This window comes from Electrophorus electricus, chromosome 13, assembly GCF_041902795.1.
Source record: "Electrophorus electricus isolate QZ-2024a chromosome 13, ASM4190279v1, whole genome shotgun sequence".
NCBI classification, from domain to species: Eukaryota; Metazoa; Chordata; class Actinopteri; order Gymnotiformes; family Gymnotidae; genus Electrophorus; species Electrophorus electricus.
This window is the reverse complement of record NC_137509.1, coordinates 20583891-20602698: the sequence shown is the minus strand read 5'-3', so window position 1 is coordinate 20602698 and position 18808 is coordinate 20583891. Positions and strand designations below refer to the sequence as shown.

Sequence of the window (18808 nt, the reverse complement as noted above, 5' to 3'; positions counted from 1 at the left end):
GATCAAAGACCAATCTGACAATTTTTTTTATTAATCCCTGCACTTGACATTCTAGAATGTTATCTTGAATGTAATTTAAATGATGCAATAAAAGCTTACAACATCTGGTATACGGAGGCACTAACAGACAGTTTTTTGATGAATCACTGCACTTCACATTCAGGCATGTGAGTTGGAGAGTAAATGAAAGTGATCCAAAAAAAACGTACAGCATCTGCTATTCCCAGGTGCTAACCGATAGTTTGAGTTAATTATTCACTGCACTTCAAATTTGAACATGATAGCTTGAACATAAATTAAAGGGATGCAATACAATCTTACAGCACCTGCTATTCCCTGGTACTAAAATATTTCTATTTAATCTGTACACTTCACATAAAAGCTTGTCAGTTGCAGATTAAAGTAAAGTGATGCAACAAAAACTTACAGCATTTGCTATTCCCAGGTGCTAACAGATAGTTTTTTTAATTAATCACTGCACTTCACATCCTAGCATGTCATCTTGAAAGTAAATTAAAGTGATGCAAGAGAAGCTTACCGCATCTCGTAGTCCAAGGTGCTAACAGACAGTTTTTGATGAATCACTGCACTTCACATTCAGGCATGTGAGTTGGAGAGTAAATGAAAGTGATGCAAAAAAAACTTACAGCATCGGCTATTCCCAGGTGCTAACAGATAGTTTGAGTTAATTATTCACTGCACTTCAAATTTGAACATGATAGCTTGAACATAAATTAAAGGGATGCAATACAATCTTACAGCACCTGCTATTCCCTGGTACTAAAATATTTCTATTTAATCTGTACACTTCACATACAATCTTGTCAGTTGCAGATTAAAGTAAAGTGATGCAACAAAAACTTACAGCATCTGCTATTCCCAGGTGCTAACAGATAGTTTTTTTAATTAATCACTGCATTTCACATCCTAGCATGTCATCTTGACAGTAAATTAAAGTGATTCAAGAGAAGCTTACAGCATCTCGTAGTCCAAGGTGCTAACAGATAGTTTTTGATGAATCACTGCACTTCACATTCAGGCATGTGAGTTGGAGAGTAAATGAAAGTGATGCAAAAAAAACTTATAGCATCTGCTATTCCCAGGTGCTAACAGATAGTTTTTTTTATTAATCACTGCACTTCACATTTGAGCATGTCAGCTTGAAAGTAAATTAAAGTGATGCAAGAAAAGCTTACAGCACCTGGTATTCCTAAGTAGGGTCCCACCTCAGTACTATCCAGGCCCAAACCTGCTTAGCTTCCAAGGTCAGATGAGATTGGGCGTTCTCAAGCTGGTGTGGCCGTAAGCCTTAAACACTTACTCAAATTGCCTAATCATAGCAAATATGATCAAAGACCAATCTGACAATTTTTTTTATTAATCCCTGCACTTGACATTCTAGAATGTTATCTTGAATGTAAATTAAATGATGCAATAAAAGCTTACAACATCTGGTATACGGAGGCACTAACAGACAGTTTTTTGATGAATCACTGCACTTCACATTCAGGCATGTGAGTTGGAGAGTAATTGAAAGTGATGCAAAAAAAACTTACAGCATCGGCTATTCCCAGGTGCTAACAGATAGTTTGAGTTAATTATTCACTGCACTTCAAATTTGAACATGATAGCTTGAACATACATTAAAGGGATGCAATACAATCTTACAGCACCTGCTATTCCCTGGTACTAAAATATTTCTATTTAATCTGTACACTTCACATACAAGCTTGTCAGTTGCAGATTAAAGTAAAGTGATGCAACAAAAACTTACAGCATCTGCTATTCCCAGGTGCTAACAGATAGTTTTTTTAATTAATCACTGCATTTCACATCCTAGCATGTCATCTTGACAATAAATTAAAGTGATTCAAGAGAAGCTTACAGCATCTCGTAGTCCAAGGTGCTAACAGATAGTTTTTGATGAATCACTGCACTTCACATTCAGGCATGTGAGTTGGAGAGTAAATGAAAGTGATGCAAAAAAAACTTACAGCATCGGCTATTCCCAGGTGCTAACAGATAGTTTTTTTTATTAATCACTGCACTTCACATTTGAGCATGTCAGCTTGAAAGTAAATTAAAGTGATGCAAGAAAAGCTTACAGCACCTGGTATTCCTAGGTAGGGTCCCACCTCAGTACTATCCAGGCCCAAACTTGCTTAGCTTCCAAGGTCAGATGAGGTTGGGCATTCTCAAGCTGGTGTGGCCATAAGCCTTAAACACTTACTCAAATTGCCTAATCATAGCAAATATGATCAAAGACCAATCTGACAATTTTTTTTATTAATCCCTGCACTTGACATTCTAGAATGTTATCTTGAATGTAAATTAAATGATGCAATAAAAGCTTACAACATCTGGTATACGGAGGCACTAACAGACAGTTTTTTGATGAATCACTGCACTTCACATTCAGGCATGTGAGTTGGAGAGTAAATGAAAGTGATGCAAAAAAAACTTACAGCATCGGCTATTCCCAGGTGCTAACAGATAGTTTTTTTATTAATCACTGCACTTCACATTTGAGCATGTCAGCTTGAAAGTAAATTAAAGTGATGCAAGAAAAGCTTACATCACCTGGTATTCCTAGGTATGGTCCCACCTCAGTACTATACAGGGCCAAACTTGCTTAGTTTCCAAGGTCAGATGAGATTGGGCGTTCTCAAGATGGTGTGGCCGTAAGCCTTAAACACTTACTCAAATTGCCTAATCATAGCAAATATGATCAAAGACCAATCTGACAATTTTTTTTATTAATCCCTGCACTTGACATTCTAGAATGGTATCTTGAATGTAAATTAAATGATGCAATAAAAGCTTACAACATCTGGTATACGGAGGCACTAACAGACAGTTTTTTGATGAATCACTGCACTTCACATTCAGGCATGTGAGTTGGAGAGTAAATGAAAGTGATGCAAAAAAAACTTACAGCATCGGCTATTCCCAGGTGCTAACAGATAGTTTTTTTTATTAATCACTGCACTTCACATTTGAGCATGTCAGCTTGAAAGTAAATTAAAGTGATGCAAAAAAAGCTTACATCACCTGGTATTCCTAGGTAGGGTCCCACCTCAGTACTATCCAGGCCCAAACTTGTTTAGCTTCCAAGGTCAGATGAGATTGGGCGTTCTCAAGCTGGTGTGGCCGTAAGCCTTAAACACTTACTCAAATTGCTTAATCATAGCAAATATGATCAAAGACCAATCTGACAATTTTTTTTTATTAATCCCTGCACTTGACATTCTAGAATGTTATCTTGAATGTAATTTAAATGATGCAATAAAAGCTTACAACATCTGGTATACAAAGGCACTAACAGACAGTTTTTTGATGAATCACTGCACTTCACATTCAGGCATGTGAGTTGGAGAGTAAATGAAAGTGATCCAAAAAAAACATACAGCATCTGCTATTCCCAGGTGCTAACCGATAGTTTGAGTTAATTATTCACTGCACTTCAAATTTGAACATGATAGCTTGAACATAAATTAAAGGGATGCAATACAATCTTACAGCACCTGCTATTCCCTGGTACTAAAATATTTCTATTTAATCTGTACACTTCACATAAAAGCTTGTCAGTTGCAGATTAAAGTAAAGTGATGCAACAAAAACTTACAGCATTTGCTATTCCCAGGTGCTAACAGATAGTTTTTTTAATTAATCACTGCACTTCACATCCTAGCATGTCATCTTGAAAGTAAATTAAAGTGATGCAAGAGAAGCTTACCGCATCTCGTAGTCCAAGGTGCTAACAGACAGTTTTTGATGAATCACTGCACTTCACATTCAGGCATGTGAGTTGGAGAGTAAATGAAAGTGATGCAAAAAAAACTTACAGCATCGGCTATTCCCAGGTGCTAACAGATAGTTTTTTTTATTAATCACTGCACTTCACATTTGAGCATGTCAGCTTGAAAGTAAATTAAAGTGATGCAAGAAAAGCTTAAAGCACCTGGTATTCCTAGGTAGGGTCCCACCTCAGTACTATCCAGGCCCAAACTTGCTTAGCTTCCAAGGTCAGATGAGATTGGGCGTTCTCAAGCTGGTGTGGCCGTAAGCCTTAAACACTTACTCAAATTGCCTAATCATAGCAAATATGATCAAAGACCAATCTGACAATTTTTTTTATTAATCCCTGCACTTGACATTCTAGAATGTTATCTTGAATGTAAATTAAATGATGCAATAAAAGCTTACAACATCTGGTATACGGAGGCACTAACAGACAGTTTTTTGATGAATCACTGCACTTCACATTCAGGCATGTGAGTTGGAGAGTAAATGAAAGTGATGCAAAAAAAACGTACAGCATCTGCTATTCCCAGGTGCTAACAGATAGTTTGAGTTAATTATTCACTGCACTTCAAATTTGAACATGATAGCTTGAACATAAATTAAAGGGATGCAATACAATCTTACAGCACCTGCTATTCCCTGGTACTAAAATATTTCTATTTAATCTGTACACTTCACATACAAGCTTGTCAGTTGCAGATTAAAGTAAAGTGATGCAACAAAAACTTACAGCATCTGCTATTCCCAGGTGCTAACAGATAGTTTTTTTAATTAATCACTGCATTTCACATCCTAGCATGTCATCTTGACAGTAAATTAAAGTGATTCAAGAGAAGCTTACAGCATCTCGTAGTCCAAGGTGCTAACAGATAGTTTTTGATGAATCACTGCACTTCACATTCAGGCATGTGAGTTGGAGAGTAAATGAAAGTGATGCAAAAAAAACTTACAGCATCGGCTATTCCCAGGTGCTAACAGATAGTTTGAGTTAATTATTCACTGCACTTCAAATTTGAACATGATAGCTTGAACATAAATTAAAGGGATGCAATACAATCTTACAGCACCTGCTATTCCCTGGTACTAAAATATTTCTATTTAATCTGTACACTTCACATACAAGCTTGTCAGTTGCAGATTAAAGTAAAGTGATGCAACAAAAACTTACAGCATCTGCTATTCCCAGGTGCTAACAGATAGTTTTTTTAATTAATCACTGCATTTCACATCCTAGCATGTCATCTTGACAGTAAATTAAAGTGATTCAAGAGAAGCTTACAGCATCTCGTAGTCCAAGGTGCTAACAGATAGTTTTTGATGAATCACTGCACTTCACATTCAGGCATGTGAGTTGGAGAGTAAATGAAAGTGATGCAAAAAAAACTTACAACATCGGCTATTCCCAGGTGCTAACAGATAGTTTTTTTTATTAATCACTGCACTTCACATTTGAGCATTACAGCTTGAAAGTAAATTAAAGTGATGCAAGAAAAGCTTAAAGCACCTGGTATTCCTAGGTAGGGTCCCACCTCAGTACTATCCAGGCCCAAACTTGTTTAGCTTCCAAGGTCAGATGAGATTGGGCGTTCTCAAGCTGGTGTGGCCGTAAGCCTTAAACACTTACTCAAATTGCCTAATCATAGCAAATATGATCAAAGACCAATCTGACAATTTTTTTTATTAATCCCTGCACTTGACATTCTAGAATGTTATCTTGAATGTAAATTAAATGATGCAATAAAAGCTTACAACATCTGGTATACGGAGGCACTAACAGACAGTTTTTTGATGAATCACTGCACTTCACATTCAGGCATGTGAGTTGGAGAGTAAATGAAAGTGATGCAAAAAAAACATACAGCATCTGCTATTCCCAGGTGCTAACAGATAGTTTGAGTTAATTATTCACTGCACTTCAAATTTGAACATGATAGCTTGAACATAAATTAAAGGGATGCAATACAATCTTACAGCACCTGCTATTCCCTGGTACTAAAATATTTCTATTTAATCTGTACACTTCACATACAAGCTTGTCAGTTGCAGATTAAAGTAAAGTGATGCAACAAAAACTTACAGCATCTGCTATTCCCAGGTGCTAACAGATAGTTTTTTTAATTAATCACTGCATTTCACATCCTAGCATGTCATCTTGACAGTAAATTAAAGTGATTCAAGAGAAGCTTACAGCATCTCGTAGTCCAAGGTGCTAACAGATAGTTTTTGATGAATCACTGCACTTCACATTCAGGCATGTGAGTTGGAGAGTAAATGAAAGTGATGCAAAAAAAACTTACAGCATCGGCTATTCCCAGGTGCTAACAGATAGTTTGAGTTAATTATTCACTGCACTTCAAATTTGAACATGATAGCTTGAACATAAATTAAAGGGATGCAATACAATCTTACAGCACCTGCTATTCCCTGGTACTAAAATATTTCTATTTAATCTGTACACTTCACATAAAAGCTTGTCAGTTGCAGATTAAAGTAAAGTGATGCAACAAAAACTTACAGCATTTGCTATTCCCAGGTGCTAACAGATAGTTTTTTTAATTAATCACTGCACTTCACATCCTAGCATGTCATCTTGAAAGTAAATTAAAGTGATGCAAGAGAAGCTTACCGCATCTCGTAGTCCAAGGTGCTAACAGACAGTTTTTGATGAATCACTGCACTTCACATTCAGGCATGTGAGTTGGAGAGTAAATGAAAGTGATGCAAAAAAAACTTACAGCATCGGCTATTCCCAGGTGCTAACAGATAGTTTTTTTTATTAATCACTGCACTTCACATTTGAGCATGTCAGCTTGAAAGTAAATTAAAGTGATGCAAGAAAAGCTTAAAGCACCTGGTATTCCTAGGTAGGGTCCCACCTCAGTACTATCCAGGCCCAAACTTGCTTAGCTTCCAAGGTCAGATGAGATTGGGCGTTCTCAAGCTGGTGTGGCCGTAAGCCTTAAACACTTACTCAAATTGCCTAATCATAGCAAATATGATCAAAGACCAATCTGACAATTTTTTTTATTAATCCCTGCACTTGACATTCTAGAATGTTATCTTGAATGTAAATTAAATGATGCAATAAAAGCTTACAACATCTGGTATACGGAGGCACTAACAGACAGTTTTTTGATGAATCACTGCACTTCACATTCAGGCATGTGAGTTGGAGAGTAAATGAAAGTGATGCAAAAAAAACGTACAGCATCTGCTATTCCCAGGTGCTAACAGATAGTTTGAGTTAATTATTCACTGCACTTCAAATTTGAACATGATAGCTTGAACATAAATTAAAGGGATGCAATACAATCTTACAGCACCTGCTATTCCCTGGTACTAAAATATTTCTATTTAATCTGTACACTTCACATACAAGCTTGTCAGTTGCAGATTAAAGTAAAGTGATGCAACAAAAACTTACAGCATCTGCTATTCCCAGGTGCTAACAGATAGTTTTTTTAATTAATCACTGCATTTCACATCCTAGCATGTCATCTTGACAGTAAATTAAAGTGATTCAAGAGAAGCTTACAGCATCTCGTAGTCCAAGGTGCTAACAGATAGTTTTTGATGAATCACTGCACTTCACATTCAGGCATGTGAGTTGGAGAGTAAATGAAAGTGATGCAAAAAAAACTTACAGCATCGGCTATTCCCAGGTGCTAACAGATAGTTTGAGTTAATTATTCACTGCACTTCAAATTTGAACATGATAGCTTGAACATAAATTAAAGGGATGCAATACAATCTTACAGCACCTGCTATTCCCTGGTACTAAAATATTTCTATTTAATCTGTACACTTCACATACAAGCTTGTCAGTTGCAGATTAAAGTAAAGTGATGCAACAAAAACTTACAGCATCTGCTATTCCCAGGTGCTAACAGATAGTTTTTTTAATTAATCACTGCATTTCACATCCTAGCATGTCATCTTGACAGTAAATTAAAGTGATTCAAGAGAAGCTTACAGCATCTCGTAGTCCAAGGTGCTAACAGATAGTTTTTGATGAATCACTGCACTTCACATTCAGGCATGTGAGTTGGAGAGTAAATGAAAGTGATGCAAAAAAAACTTACAACATCGGCTATTCCCAGGTGCTAACAGATAGTTTTTTTTATTAATCACTGCACTTCACATTTGAGCATTACAGCTTGAAAGTAAATTAAAGTGATGCAAGAAAAGCTTAAAGCACCTGGTATTCCTAGGTAGGGTCCCACCTCAGTACTATCCAGGCCCAAACTTGTTTAGCTTCCAAGGTCAGATGAGATTGGGCGTTCTCAAGCTGGTGTGGCCGTAAGCCTTAAACACTTACTCAAATTGCCTAATCATAGCAAATATGATCAAAGACCAATCTGACAATTTTTTTTATTAATCCCTGCACTTGACATTCTAGAATGTTATCTTGAATGTAAATTAAATGATGCAATAAAAGCTTACAACATCTGGTATACGGAGGCACTAACAGACAGTTTTTTGATGAATCACTGCACTTCACATTCAGGCATGTGAGTTGGAGAGTAAATGAAAGTGATGCAAAAAAAACGTACAGCATCTGCTATTCCCAGGTGCTAACAGATAGTTTGAGTTAATTATTCACTGCACTTCAAATTTGAACATGATAGCTTGAACATAAATTAAAGGGATGCAATACAATCTTACAGCACCTGCTATTCCCTGGTACTAAAATATTTCTATTTAATCTGTACACTTCACATACAAGCTTGTCAGTTGCAGATTAAAGTAAAGTGATGCAACAAAAACTTACAGCATCTGCTATTCCCAGGTGCTAACAGATAGTTTTTTTAATTAATCACTGCATTTCACATCCTAGCATGTCATCTTGACAGTAAATTAAAGTGATTCAAGAGAAGCTTACAGCATCTCGTAGTCCAAGGTGCTAACAGATAGTTTTTGATGAATCACTGCACTTCACATTCAGGCATGTGAGTTGGAGAGTAAATGAAAGTGATGCAAAAAAAACTTACAGCATCGGCTATTCCCAGGTGCTAACAGATAGTTTGAGTTAATTATTCACTGCACTTCAAATTTGAACATGATAGCTTGAACATAAATTAAAGGGATGCAATACAATCTTACAGCACCTGCTATTCCCTGGTACTAAAATATTTCTATTTAATCTGTACACTTCACATACAATCTTGTCAGTTGCAGATTAAAGTAAAGTGATGCAACAAAAACTTACAGCATCTGCTATTCCCAGGTGCTAACAGATAGTTTTTTTAATTAATCACTGCATTTCACATCCTAGCATGTCATCTTGACAGTAAATTAAAGTGATTCAAGAGAAGCTTACAGCATCTCGTAGTCCAAGGTGCTAACAGATAGTTTTTGATGAATCACTGCACTTCACATTCAGGCATGTGAGTTGGAGAGTAAATGAAAGTGATGCAAAAAAAACTTATAGCATCTGCTATTCCCAGGTGCTAACAGATAGTTTTTTTTATTAATCACTGCACTTCACATTTGAGCATGTCAGCTTGAAAGTAAATTAAAGTGATGCAAGAAAAGCTTACAGCACCTGGTATTCCTAAGTAGGGTCCCACCTCAGTACTATCCAGGCCCAAACCTGCTTAGCTTCCAAGGTCAGATGAGATTGGGCGTTCTCAAGCTGGTGTGGCCGTAAGCCTTAAACACTTACTCAAATTGCCTAATCATAGCAAATATGATCAAAGACCAATCTGACAATTTTTTTTATTAATCCCTGCACTTGACATTCTAGAATGTTATCTTGAATGTAAATTAAATGATGCAATAAAAGCTTACAACATCTGGTATACGGAGGCACTAACAGACAGTTTTTTGATGAATCACTGCACTTCACATTCAGGCATGTGAGTTGGAGAGTAAATGAAAGTGATGCAAAAAAAATGTACAGCATCTGCTATTCCCAGGTGCTATCAGATAGTTTGAGTTAATTATTCACTGCACTTCAAATTTGAACATGATAGCTTGAACATACATTAAAGGGATGCAATACAATCTTACAGCACCTGCTATTCCCTGGTACTAAAATATTTCTATTTAATCTGTACACTTCACATACAAGCTTGTCAGTTGCAGATTAAAGTAAAGTGATGCAACAAAAACTTACAGCATCTGCTATTCCCAGGTGCTAACAGATAGTTTTTTTAATTAATCACTGCATTTCACATCCTAGCATGTCATCTTGACAATAAATTAAAGTGATTCAAGAGAAGCTTACAGCATCTCGTAGTCCAAGGTGCTAACAGATAGTTTTTGATGAATCACTGCACTTCACATTCAGGCATGTGAGTTGGAGAGTAAATGAAAGTGATGCAAAAAAAACTTACAGCATCGGCTATTCCCAGGTGCTAACAGATAGTTTTTTTTATTAATCACTGCACTTCACATTTGAGCATGTCAGCTTGAAAGTAAATTAAAGTGATGCAAGAAAAGCTTACAGCACCTGGTATTCCTAGGTAGGGTCCCACCTCAGTACTATCCAGGCCCAAACTTGCTTAGCTTCCAAGGTCAGATGAGGTTGGGCGTTCTCAAGCTGGTGTGGCCATAAGCCTTAAACACTTACTCAAATTGCCTAATCATAGCAAATATGATCAAAGACCAATCTGACAATTTTTTTTATTAATCCCTGCACTTGACATTCTAGAATGTTATCTTGAATGTAAATTAAATGATGCAATAAAAGCTTACAACATCTGGTATACGGAGGCACTAACAGACAGTTTTTTGATGAATCACTGCACTTCACATTCAGGCATGTGAGTTGGAGAGTAAATGAAAGTGATCCAAAAAAAACATACAGCATCTGCTATTCCCAGGTGCTAACCGATAGTTTGAGTTAATTATTCACTGCACTTCAAATTTGAACATGATAGCTTGAACATAAATTAAAGGGATGCAATACAATCTTACAGCACCTGCTATTCCCTGGTACTAAAATATTTCTATTTAATCTGTACACTTCACATAAAAGCTTGTCAGTTGCAGATTAAAGTAAAGTGATGCAACAAAAACTTACAGCATTTGCTATTCCCAGGTGCTAACAGATAGTTTTTTTAATTAATCACTGCACTTCACATCCTAGCATGTCATCTTGAAAGTAAATTAAAGTGATGCAAGAGAAGCTTACCGCATCTCGTAGTCCAAGGTGCTAACAGACAGTTTTTGATGAATCACTGCACTTCACATTCAGGCATGTGAGTTGGAGAATAAATGAAAGTGATGCAAAAAAAACTTACAGCATCGGCTATTCCCAGGTGCTAACAGATAGTTTTTTTTATTAATCACTGCACTTCACATTTGAGCATGTCAGCTTGAAAGTAAATTAAAGTGATGCAAGAAAAGCTTAAAGCACCTGGTATTCCTAGGTAGGGTCCCACCTCAGTACTATCCAGGCCCAAACTTGCTTAGCTTCCAAAGTCAGATGAGATTGGGCGTTCTCAAGCTGGTGTGGCCGTAAGCCTTAAACACTTACTCAAATTGCCTAATCATAGCAAATATGATCAAAGACCAATCTGACAATTTTTTTTATTAATCCCTGCACTTGACATTCTAGAATGTTATCTTGAATGTAAATTAAATGATGCAATAAAAGCTTACAACATCTGGTATACGGAGGCACTAACAGACAGTTTTTTGATGAATCACTGCACTTCACATTCAGGCATGTGAGTTGGAGAGTAAATGAAAGTGATGCAAAAAAAACGTACAGCATCTGCTATTCCCAGGTGCTAACAGATAGTTTGAGTTAATTATTCACTGCACTTCAAATTTGAACATGATAGCTTGAACATAAATTAAAGGGATGCAATACAATCTTACAGCACCTGCTATTCCCTGGTACTAAAATATTTCTATTTAATCTGTACACTTCACATACAAGCTTGTCAGTTGCAGATTAAAGTAAAGTGATGCAACAAAAACTTACAGCATCTGCTATTCCCAGGTGCTAACAGATAGTTTTTTTAATTAATCACTGCATTTCACATCCTAGCATGTCATCTTGACAGTAAATTAAAGTGATTCAAGAGAAGCTTACAGCATCTCGTAGTCCAAGGTGCTAACAGATAGTTTTTGATGAATCACTGCACTTCACATTCAGGCATGTGAGTTGGAGAGTAAATGAAAGTGATGCAAAAAAAACTTACAGCATCTGCTATTCCCAGGTGCTAACAGATAGTTTGAGTTAATTATTCACTGCACTTCAAATTTGAACATGATAGCTTGAACATAAATTAAAGGGATGCAATACAATCTTACAGCACCTGCTATTCCCTGGTACTAAAATATTTCTATTTAATCTGTACACTTCACATACAAGCTTGTCAGTTGCAGATTAAAGTAAAGTGATGCAACAAAAACTTACAGCATCTGCTATTCCCAGGTGCTAACAGATAGTTTTTTTAATTAATCACTGCATTTCACATCCTAGCATGTCATCTTGACAGTAAATTAAAGTGATTCAAGAGAAGCTTACAGCATCTCGTAGTCCAAGGTGCTAACAGATAGTTTTTGATGAATCACTGCACTTCACATTCAGGCATGTGAGTTGGAGAGTAAAAGAAAGTGATGCAAAAAAAACTTACAGCATCGGCTATTCCCAGGTGCTAACAGATAGTTTGAGTTAATTATTCACTGCACTTCAAATTTGAACATGATAGCTTGAACATAAATTAAAGGGATGCAATACAATCTTACAGCACCTGCTATTCCCTGGTACTAAAATATTTCTATTTAATCTGTACACTTCACATACAATCTTGTCAGTTGCAGATTAAAGTAAAGTGATGCAACAAAAACTTACAGCATCTGCTATTCCCAGGTGCTAACAGATAGTTTTTTTAATTAATCACTGCATTTCACATCCTAGCATGTCATCTTGACAGTAAATTAAAGTGATTCAAGAGAAGCTTACAGCATCTCGTAGTCCAAGGTGCTAACAGATAGTTTTTGATGAATCACTGCACTTCACATTCAGGCATGTGAGTTGGAGAGTAAATGAAAGTGATGCAAAAAAAACTTATAGCATCTGCTATTCCCAGGTGCTAACAGATAGTTTTTTTTATTAATCACTGCACTTCACATTTGAGCATGTCAGCTTGAAAGTAAATTAAAGTGATGCAAGAAAAGCTTACAGCACCTGGTATTCCTAGGTAGGGTCCCACCTCAGTACTATCCAGGCCCAAACTTGCTTAGCTTCCAAGGTCAGATGAGATTGGGCATTCTCAAGCTGGTGTGGCCGTAAGCCTTAAACGCTTACTCAATTTGCCTAATCATAGCAAATATGATCAAAGACCAATCTGACAATTTTTTTTATTAATCCCTGCAATTGACATTCTAGAATGTTATCTTGAATGTAAATTAAATGATGCAATAAAAGCTTACAACATCTGGTATACGGAGGCACTAACAGACAGTTTTTTGATGAATCACTGCACTTCACATTCAGGCATGTGAGTTGGAGAGTAAATGAAAGTGATGCAAAAAAAACTTACAGCATCGGCTATTCCCAGGTGCTAACAGATAGTTTTTTTTTATTAATCACTGCACTTCACATTTGAGCATGTCAGCTTGAAAGTAAATTAAAGTGATGCAAGAAAAGCTAACAGCACCTGGTATTCCTAGGTAGGGTCCCACCTCAGTACTATCCAGGCCCAAACTTGCTTAGCTTCCAATGTCAGATGAGATTGGGCGTTCTCAAGCTGGTGTGGCCTTAAGCCTTAAACACTTACTCAAATTGCCTAATCATAGCAAATATGATCAAAGACCAATCTGACAATTTTTTTTATTAATCCCTGCACTTGACATTCTAGAATGTTATCTTGAATGTAAATTAAATGATGCAATAAAAGCTTACAACATCTGGTATACGGAGGCACTAACAGACAGTTTTTTGATGAATCACTGCACTTCACATTCAGGCATGTGAGTTGGAGAGTAAATGAAAGTGATGCAAAAAAAACTTACAGCATCTGCTATTCCCAGGTGCTAACAGATAGTTTGAGTTAATTATTCACTGCACTTCAAATTTGAACATGATAGCTTGAACATAAATTAAAGGGACACAATACAATCTTACAGCACCTGCTATTCCCTGGTACTAAAATATTTCTATTTAATCTGTACACTTCACATACAAGCTTGTCAGTTGCAGATTAAAGTAAAGTGATGCAACAAAAACTTACAGCATCTGCTATTCCCAGGTGCTAACAGATAGTTTTTTTAATTAATCACTGCATTTCACATCCTAGCATGTCATCTTGACAGTAAATTAAAGTGATTCAAGAGAAGCTTACAGCATCTCGTAGTCCAAGGTGCTAACAGATAGTTTTTGATGAATCACTGCACTTCACATTCAGGCATGTGAGTTGGAGAGTAAATGAAAGTGATGCAAAAAAAACTTACAGCATCGGCTATTCCCAGGTGCTAACAGATAGTTTGAGTTAATTATTCACTGCACTTCAAATTTGAACATGATAGCTTGAACATAAATTAAAGGGATGCAATACAATCTTACAGCACCTGCTATTCCCTGGTACTAAAATATTTCTATTTAATCTGTACACTTCACATACAATCTTGTCAGTTGCAGATTAAAGTAAAGTGATGCAACAAAAACTTACAGCATCTGCTATTCCCAGGTGCTAACAGATAGTTTTTTTAATTAATCACTGCATTTCACATCCTAGCATGTCATCTTGACAGTAAATTAAAGTGATTCAAGAGAAGCTTACAGCATCTCGTAGTCCAAGGTGCTAACAGATAGTTTTTGATGAATCACTGCACTTCACATTCAGGCATGTGAGTTGGAGAGTAAATGAAAGTGATGCAAAAAAAACTTATAGCATCTGCTATTCCCAGGTGCTAACAGATAGTTTTTTTTATTAATCACTGCACTTCACATTTGAGCATGTCAGCTTGAAAGTAAATTAAAGTGATGCAAGAAAAGCTTACAGCACCTGGTATTCCTAGGTAGGGTCCCACCTCAGTACTATCCAGGCCCAAACTTGCTTAGCTTCCAAGGTCAGATGAGATTGGGCGTTCTCAAGCTGGTGTGGCCGTAAGCCTTAAACACTTACTCAAATTGCCTAATCATAGCAAATATGATCAAAGACCAATCTGACAATTTTTTTTATTAATCCCTGCACTTGACATTCTAGAATGTTATCTTGAATGTAAATTAAATGATGCAATAAAAGCTTACAACATCTGGTATACGGAGGCACTAACAGACAGTTTTTTGATGAATCACTGCACTTCACATTCAGGCATGTGAGTTGGAGAGTAATTGAAAGTGATGCAAAAAAAACTTACAGCATCGGCTATTCCCAGGTGCTAACAGATAGTTTTTTTTTATTAATCACTGCACTTCACATTTGAGCATGTCAGCTTGAAAGTAAATTAAAGTGATGCAAGAAAAGCTTACAGCACCTGGTATTCCTAGGTAGAGCCCCACCTCAGTACTATCCAGGCCCAAACTTGCTTAGCTTCCAAGGTAAGATGAGATTGGGCGTTCTCAAGCTGGTGTGGCCGTAAGCCTTAAGCACTTACTCAAATTGCCTAATCATAGCAAATATGATCAAAGACCAATCTGACAATTTTTTTTATTAATCCCTGCACTTGACATTCTAGAATGTTATCTTGAATGTAAATTAAATGATGCAATAAAAGCTTACAACATCTGGTATACGGAGGCACTAACAGACAGTTTTTTGATGAATCACTGCACTTCACATTCAGGCATGTGAGTTGGAGAGTAATTGAAAGTGATGCAAAAAAAACTTACAGCATCGGCTATTCCCAGGTGCTAACAGATAGTTTTTTTTTATTAATCACTGCACTTCACATTTGAGCATGTCAGCTTGAAAGTAAATTAAAGTGATGCAAGAAAAGCTTACAGCACCTGGTATTCCTAGGTAGAGCCCCACCTCAGTACTATCCAGGCCCAAACTTGCTTAGCTTCCAAGGTAAGATGAGATTGGGCGTTCTCAAGCTGGTGTGGCCGTAAGCCTTAAGCACTTACTCAAATTGCCTAATCATAGCAAATATGATCAAAGACCAATCTGACAATTTTTTTTATTAATCCCTGCACTTGACATTCTAGAATGTTATCTTGAATGTAAATTAAATGATGCAATAAAAGCTTACAACATCTGGTATACGGAGGCACTAACAGACAGTTTTTTGATGAATCACTGCACTTCACAATCAGGCATGTGAGTTGGAGAGTAAATGAAAGTGATGCAAAAAAAATGTACAGCATCTGCTATTCCCAGGTGCTATCAGATAGTTTGAGTTAATTATTCACTGCACTTCAAATTTGAACATGATAGCTTGAACATACATTAAAGGGATGCAATACAATCTTACAGCACCTGCTATTCCCTGGTACTAAAATATTTCTATTTAATCTGTACACTTCACATACAAGCTTGTCAGTTGCAGATTAAAGTAAAGTGATGCAACAAAAACTTACAGCATCTGCTATTCCCAGGTGCTAACAGATAGTTTTTTTAATTAATCACTGCATTTCACATCCTAGCATGTCATCTTGACAATAAATTAAAGTGATTCAAGAGAAGCTTACAGCATCTCGTAGTCCAAGGTGCTAACAGATAGTTTTTGATGAATCACTGCACTTCACATTCAGGCATGTGAGTTGGAGAGTAAATGAAAGTGATGCAAAAAAAACTTACAGCATCGGCTATTCCCAGGTGCTAACAGATAGTTTTTTTTATTAATCACTGCACTTCACATTTGAGCATGTCAGCTTGAAAGTAAATTAAAGTGATGCAAGAAAAGCTTACAGCACCTGGTATTCCTAGGTAGGGTCCCACCTCAGTACTATCCAGGCCCAAACTTGCTTAGCTTCCAAGGTCAGATGAGGTTGGGCGTTCTCAAGCTGGTGTGGCCATAAGCCTTAAACACTTACTCAAATTGCCTAATCATAGCAAATATGATCAAAGACCAATCTGACAATTTTTTTTATTAATCCCTGCACTTGACATTCTAGAATGTTATCTTGAATGTAAATTAAATGATGCAATAAAAGCTTACAACATCTGGTATACGGAGGCACTAACAGACAGTTTTTTGATGAATCACTGCACTTCACATTCAGGCATGTGAGTTGGAGAGTAAATGAAAGTGATGCAAAAAAAACTTACAGCATCTGCTATTCCCAGGTGCTAACAGATAGTTTGAGTTAATTATTCACTGCACTTCAAATTTGAACATGATAGCTTGAACATAAATTAAAGGGATGCAATACAATCTTACAGCACCTGCTATTCCCTGGTACTAAAATATTTCTATTTAATCTGTACACTTCACATACAAGCTTGTCAGTTGCAGATTAAAGTAAAGTGATGCAACAAAAACTTACAGCATCTGCTATTCCCAGGTGCTAACAGATAGTTTTTTTAATTAATCACTGCATTTCACATCCTAGCATGTCATCTTGACAGTAAATTAAAGTGATTCAAGAGAAGCTTACAGCATCTCGTAGTCCAAGGTGCTAACAGATAGTTTTTGATGAATCACTGCACTTCACATTCAGGCATGTGAGTTGGAGAGTAAATGAAAGTGATGCAAAAAAAACTTACAGCATCGGCTATTCCCAGGTGCTAACAGATAGTTTGAGTTAATTATTCACTGCACTTCAAATTTGAACATGATAGCTTGAACATAAATTAAAGGGATGCAATACAATCTTACAGCACCTGCTATTCCCTGGTACTAAAATATTTCTATTTAATCTGTACACTTCACATACAATCTTGTCAGTTGCAGATTAAAGTAAAGTGATGCAACAAAAACTTACAGCATCTGCTATTCCCAGGTGCTAACAGATAGTTTTTTTAATTAATCACTGCATTTCACATCCTAGCATGTCATCTTGACAGTAAATTAAAGTGATTCAAGAGAAGCTTACAGCATCTCGTAGTCCAAGGTGCTAACAGATAGTTTTTGATGAATCACTGCACTTCACATTCAGGCATGTGAGTTGGAGAGTAAATGAAAGTGATGCAAAAAAAACTTACAGCATCGGCTATTCCCAGGTGCTAACAGATAGTTTGAGTTAATTATTCACTGCACTTCAAATTTGAACATGATAGCTTGAACATAAATTAAAGGGATGCAATACAATCTTACAGCACCTGCTATTCCCTGGTACTAAAATATTTCTATTTAATCTGTACACTTCACATACAATCTTGTCAGTTGCAGATTAAAGTAAAGTGATGCAACAAAAATTTACAGCATCTGCTATTCCCAGGTGCTAACAGATAGTTTTTTTAATTAATCACTGCATTTCACATCCTAGCATGTCATCTTGACAGTAAATTAAAGTGATTCAAGAGAAGCTTACAGCATCTCGTAGTCCAAGGTGCTAACAGATAGTTTTTGATGAATCACTGCACTTCACATTCAGGCATGTGAGTTGGAGAGTAAATGATAGTGATGCAAAAAAAACTTATAGCATCTGCTATTGCCAGGTGCTAACAGATAGTTTTTTTTATTAATCACTGCACTTCACATTTGAGCATGTCAGCTTGAAAGTAAATTAAAGTGATGCAAGAAAAGCTTACAGCACCTGGTATTCCTAAGTAGGGTCCCACCTCAGTACTATCCAGGCCCAAACCTGCTTAGCTTCCAAGGTCAGATGAGATTGGGCGTTCTCAAGCTGGTGTGGCCGTAAGCCTTAAACACTTACTCAAATTGCCTAATCATAGCAAATATGATCAAAGACCAATCTGACAATTTTTTTTATTAATCCCTGCACTTGACATTCTAGAATGTTATCTTGAATGTAAATTAAATGATGCAATAAAAGCTTACAACATCTGGTATACGGAGGCACTAACAGACAGTTTTTTGATGAATCACTGCACTTCACATTCAGGCATGTGAGTTGGAGAGTAATTGAAAGTGATGCAAAAAAAACTTACAGCATCGGCTATTCCCAGGTGCTAACAGATAGTTTTTTTTTATT

General features: G+C 36.6%; 1 non-coding gene and 17 pseudogenes across 1 annotated transcript; all 18 read right to left on the bottom strand.

Annotated features, from left to right (window-relative positions):
• Positions 1 to 1189: 1189 nt before the first annotated feature.
• Positions 1190 to 1308, bottom strand: LOC145647440 (5S ribosomal RNA; annotated as a pseudogene).
• A 790-nt stretch (positions 1309 to 2098) lies between these two features.
• On the bottom strand, positions 2099 to 2217 carry LOC145649884 (5S ribosomal RNA; annotated as a pseudogene).
• Positions 2218 to 2568: 351 nt separating this feature from the next.
• On the bottom strand, positions 2569 to 2687 carry LOC145646040 (5S ribosomal RNA; annotated as a pseudogene).
• Positions 2688 to 3039: 352 nt separating this feature from the next.
• Positions 3040 to 3158, bottom strand: LOC145649525 (5S ribosomal RNA; annotated as a pseudogene).
• Positions 3159 to 3949: 791 nt separating this feature from the next.
• On the bottom strand, positions 3950 to 4068 carry LOC145649127 (5S ribosomal RNA; annotated as a pseudogene).
• Positions 4069 to 5296: 1228 nt separating this feature from the next.
• Positions 5297 to 5415, bottom strand: LOC145649744 (5S ribosomal RNA; annotated as a pseudogene).
• Positions 5416 to 6643: 1228 nt separating this feature from the next.
• LOC145649126 (5S ribosomal RNA) lies at positions 6644 to 6762 on the bottom strand (annotated as a pseudogene).
• A 1228-nt stretch (positions 6763 to 7990) lies between these two features.
• On the bottom strand, positions 7991 to 8109 carry LOC145649743 (5S ribosomal RNA; annotated as a pseudogene).
• Positions 8110 to 9337: 1228 nt separating this feature from the next.
• Positions 9338 to 9456, bottom strand: LOC145647439 (5S ribosomal RNA; annotated as a pseudogene).
• Positions 9457 to 10246: 790 nt separating this feature from the next.
• LOC145649102 (5S ribosomal RNA) lies at positions 10247 to 10365 on the bottom strand (annotated as a pseudogene).
• Positions 10366 to 11155: 790 nt separating this feature from the next.
• Positions 11156 to 11274, bottom strand: LOC145650322 (5S ribosomal RNA; annotated as a pseudogene).
• Positions 11275 to 12940: 1666 nt separating this feature from the next.
• On the bottom strand, positions 12941 to 13059 carry LOC145647373 (5S ribosomal RNA; annotated as a pseudogene).
• A 353-nt stretch (positions 13060 to 13412) lies between these two features.
• LOC145643973 (5S ribosomal RNA) lies at positions 13413 to 13531 on the bottom strand (annotated as a pseudogene).
• A 1228-nt stretch (positions 13532 to 14759) lies between these two features.
• LOC145649046 (5S ribosomal RNA) lies at positions 14760 to 14878 on the bottom strand. Its single transcript, XR_014116536.1, has one exon. It is a non-coding gene; the product is annotated as a 5S ribosomal RNA (ribosomal RNA).
• Positions 14879 to 15231: 353 nt separating this feature from the next.
• On the bottom strand, positions 15232 to 15350 carry LOC145649822 (5S ribosomal RNA; annotated as a pseudogene).
• Positions 15351 to 15703: 353 nt separating this feature from the next.
• LOC145649821 (5S ribosomal RNA) lies at positions 15704 to 15822 on the bottom strand (annotated as a pseudogene).
• A 790-nt stretch (positions 15823 to 16612) lies between these two features.
• Positions 16613 to 16731, bottom strand: LOC145649100 (5S ribosomal RNA; annotated as a pseudogene).
• Positions 16732 to 18397: 1666 nt separating this feature from the next.
• On the bottom strand, positions 18398 to 18516 carry LOC145647438 (5S ribosomal RNA; annotated as a pseudogene).
• Positions 18517 to 18808: the final 292 nt, after the last annotated feature.